We start from the raw sequence: 4,711 nt of genomic DNA, 5'->3' as shown, positions 1-4,711 counted from the left end.
GATGGTTGTGAGCCACCATGTGGTTGCTGGGATTTGAACTCCTGACCTTCGGAAGAGCAGTCGGGTGCTCTTACCCACTGAGCCATCTCACCAGCCCATGGTGCTTTTCCAAGCAATGAAATTATTAGTCATTTAGGAATGTCTAACTTCAATGCAGCTGATATTTTAAAACAGTTGTCAAGAGTTCCTAGTGTCATATACATGGTTCAGGACTGATAACACCCCTACACAATCCAGGTGCAGGTTAGAAACTGTGGGTTGGGGAGGGTTGTTGGCTCCAGACTGCAGTCATCCATGTCTCTGGGATTTGACCACTACTTTCTTAGACTGACAATCCCAGCAACCTTTTCTCCCATTTCAAATGTTGTTTCCTGGAAGAGTTTTCATGACATCTGAACACTGCATTGTCTCCTGCTTTCTGATACCATTATTTGGATCCAGTTCCATTTAAATCATATTAAAACACGGTGACTGTTGTGGAAAAAATCTATAATATACATCTTTTAGATCCTTTGGCTGAAACAACATCAATTAGCCACTTCTTATAAATAAGAATTATATAAGGAAGGAAGTTTCCTTCCTTATACTTTAGTACCTTAAATATGTAGGAACTTAAATATGATAGTTCAAAATCTAATTTTATTTTACCTTGAGATTATTTTGAAAGATTAATGACAAATCCAAGTATTACCTCTACTTGATTTCTGGTCATAGAATCAAATATGAACACATTTATCTCCTGATTCAGATCAGTGAATCTTAGACTAACACTTCTGTGGGAAAAAAGGGCAGACAAATCTTCTGCAACTGATTACAAAATCATTTCTCATATACTGAAAAATAATGCTATCTATATTAAGAAGCACTCATTGAGTTTCTCAAGTTTTCTCTTTCAACTCACCCTTTCTCTTCATTCTGATTTGTAAGAGTCCTTTTCCACAAGATGGGCTTCAGGAGTCCTGGTCTGCTCTCCTGATATTCCTCCCTTTACATTGACACTTGATCCTTTTGAAAATTCCATTGTATGCATCACAATGATACTACATGTGTGAAACCTAGCAACAAAAGTATAGTCTTTGCAGAGGGTCCCAATTTAAAATGGTAACCTGAAATCTCCTCTAGATGTGCATTAATAATTTAAGCTTAGAGATCCTTTGACCTTATCATTTTTAACTGCCCCCTCCAATCTTTATTTTCCCTAAGATTGGAAAAATGTGAAACAAACTTACTACACAATATAAGATAGCCAGAAATACTTGAATTCCTTATAATAATACATTCAGAGTATAAAACAAACATGATAACATATGTTTTCAACATGGTAACATGAATCATATCTATATGAACTTATACATTTCAAGTATTTAATGGATCTAGAAAATCTACATTGGGAACCATGATGAAGCCACATAGCAAAGCCGGTACTGCCTTGAATCTCCATCATATCCTTAAAAGTGAAACAGAGAGTGATTGCGGTATCTATTTAATATTGACCTCTGGCCTCCATATGCACAACACACACACACACACACACACACACACACACACACACACACACAAAAGCATAGAAACATATGAACACATATACATTGTATTTTTCATCTGTTTTCTTACAGTGAGTTTGTTGTATCCCAGCTTTCTCTCCATTTTCTTCCACAACTAACACATTACCTAAATATAGCATAATGATAGCAGGGATATGGTATTTTCTCCTGTCAACTTCTTTGCTTGTCACTCTAGGACTTAGTCATATCTGGAGATCTCCAAAGTTTAGTTAACAGGAATAAATATGTCCAACTTTCTAGTGGTTCACATTTTTTTGGCTAGTGTATGAAAAATGTGTAATTTTCTTCCCAAAATTCCAAATTAAAAATACAGATAGATTGTTATTACAGTAAAAACACCGAAAATCACTATAGCATTTTTTTGTTGTTGAATATAGAAGTTTTGGATTCCCCTTCCTCTACTCTTCCTAGAACTTTCCTCCCATCTAGATCTACTCCTTTTCTGACTCTCATTAGAAAACAAATATGTGCTGGGCGTGGTGGCACACGCCTTTAATCCCAGCACTTGGGAGGCAGAGGCAGGCCAGCCTGGTCTACACAGAGAAACCCTGTCTCAAAAAACCAACCAACCAAACAAACAAACAAAAAAACCCAACAACAACAAAACCAAAAACAAAAAACCCAAGCAAACAAACAAACAAACAAACAACTCCAAACCACATATGTTTCTAAGGAATAACAACAAATCATAACAAAATAAATTATAATATGATAAAAATAAAAACTAACAAGTATTGGACAGAACAAACATGAGAAAAATAGCTCAAGAGAAGGAACAAGCATCAGAGACCCACTCATTCAGACACTCAGGAATCCCATAAAAACACTAAACTAAAAGCCACAAAGGAACTTGCAGGGACACATGCAGCCCCTATGCCTGTTGCCTCAGTCTCTATGAGTTCATATGTGAAAAGTGACATAGGTTACTTATTGTTTAGCACTAAAATATCCTGACAGAGGTTTATTCTGGCCTGATAAGCAGCAAGCATTCAGGTTACATGTCAAGTGTGTGAATGACGAGTATAGGTTCTGAGCCTGCTACGGGACTTTACAATAAAGGGAAACTACCCATATTTTAATTGTGTTTATGTTTATTTCTTCAAATATTTAATGTTGCATATTATTTTAGCTTCATTTCCTTTCTATGATAAAACATTTGGGCCAAAAGCAACTTAGGGGAGTAAGGATTTATTTGGTTTATACATCTAGGCCACAGGTCATGACTAAGGGAAGTTAGGCCATTGACCTCAAAGCAATAAAATGGTGGCAGGAACTATGGATGAATACCTCCCAGTGGCTCACACTCTTGCTGGCTCACTAGCTCACTCATAACTATATTTCTATACAGCCCAAGACCATCTGACTAGGGATCGTATTTCTCAGTTTGCTGGGCCCTCCTAGATGAATTAATAATCAATATATTCTCCCTTAAACCAATCTTACCTAGACAGTTCCTCTCAGTGTTTTCTCTCAGATGACTCTAGATTGTGTCAAGTTCACAATTAAAGGTAATTAGGGTAAACACAAAAGATATTGTACAACTTTTAAAATTTGGCTTACTTAAGCTTTACCTCCCTCAATTTCAAGGAAGATTACAATGGATATTAATGTCTATGTTCATTGAGCATCAAACAGATATGATATATGTTAAACACAACTAAATTTTAAAGAAAGAGACAATAAGACAATAGATCAAATTAAGATTAAGACATTTATATCAAAATTAAGATTATTCTATGATCCACAAAATAATTTTACAAATGTAGATGTATAGGTCTAAGCAAAAGCACAAAAATTTGATTTCTATGCATTGAAAGTTAATAGAGAGAAAAGTATCAGCCCAGTATTATGTGGATTGATGGCTTGGCAGTCAATTTTAGTTGTGAAAAATATTACTTCTTTGGATTCTGAATGGAGCCTGAAAAAGCTCGAGAATAGCATGTCTAGACTTAGATATGCTTGCAGATGAAAAGCACATAAAACCTAGCACCATTTTTGAGGTCATTCTTTTCACTGAAAATACTTGCTTTTCATGTTGCAATGAAGAATCAGAGTGCAAGCCATAAAGAAAAAATCACAAACTAAAATTGCCAGGAGAAAGCTAGACAGAAGTAAAATTTGAAAGCAGGGTTAAAGGGAGATTGTGCTCCAGTTGTGAGGCTTTCTTTAAGAAACATCAACAGTCATGTTATGGTTTTTCCTACATTCCAAATAATGACTTCTAAGTTAAATATTACACCCCACTTTGCTATTTTCAATCTATAGTTCTTAAATCCTTTTTATCTCTATTTTGTAGCAGAAAGTTTATTTCTGATGGGTACAACCATAGCAAGTATTCCTCAGGGAGTCAAAGTAGTATCTTGGAAAATACATTCAATAGAGTTATCATCTATGTACAATTAAAGATAGCATACTCTCTAAATTCTGTTCAGAGTCTTAAAATTTATGAACTCTATGAATCATAAATAATGTGAGTTAACCAGATATGTAGAAAAATTCACTGACTTCCTTATTGATCAGAGTATTATAATATTTTTTTATTAAGTCCTCCTAAGAAATTTTATAAGTCTTGTGCTAATTTTGAATAATTTATCTTTTGTTAGTGAGTTAATGGAATTTATTATCCATTCTACCTATCAACTTCAGTCAGATGAATGTATTGTAAATATTTCATAATATTTAATATATTGCCTTTGCAGTTGATCAGCTGCTTCCTTTGTTTTACAGTCCTCATTTAAATGTCTTAAATATTTTTCTATATTTTATTTTATTAATAGCTGTTTGATAATTTCATTTATTAAAATGAAGTCTTAAATCTATCGTAAATCAATCATTATAGTTTATGAGATATATGAATCAGTCTTAATTCTGCATTTGGTCATTAAATTCCCAGCATTTTATTTTTTTTACAAAACATCCTTCCCTTTCTTCAATATATGGTCTTACCATTCTTCTTGAAATTTAGTTGGCCATATGCATATGCTACTTTTTAACTTTCTATGCTATTGCCTTGGTCTGTTCTTCTACTTTTATGCCAACATGATACTGTTTTAATTACTATAGCTATGCTATTTTCCATTATGGCAATGAAATAAACCTCTCAAATTGTAAGCAAGATCCAATTAAATGCTTTCCTTGGGATGAAG

General features: G+C 34.0%; 1 protein-coding gene across 1 annotated transcript in view; it reads right to left on the bottom strand.

Annotated features, from left to right (window-relative positions):
• Positions 1-992, bottom strand: part of Cpxcr1 (CPX chromosome region candidate 1) — a 28,664-nt gene extending 27,672 nt beyond the window's left edge. The window contains exon 1 of the mRNA XM_021153748.1: positions 902-992. The gene's annotated coding sequence lies outside the window, so the exon portion shown is untranslated. The remainder of the gene's footprint in view (positions 1-901) is intronic.
• Between the last annotated feature and the right edge of the window lie 3,719 nt (positions 993-4,711).

The sequence above is a fragment of the Mus caroli genome, chromosome X (assembly GCF_900094665.2).
Source record: "Mus caroli chromosome X, CAROLI_EIJ_v1.1, whole genome shotgun sequence".
Taxonomy (NCBI): Eukaryota; Metazoa; Chordata; class Mammalia; order Rodentia; family Muridae; genus Mus; species Mus caroli.
Note: the sequence above shows the minus strand (reverse complement) of the source record. Positions and strands in the feature narration are given on the sequence as shown.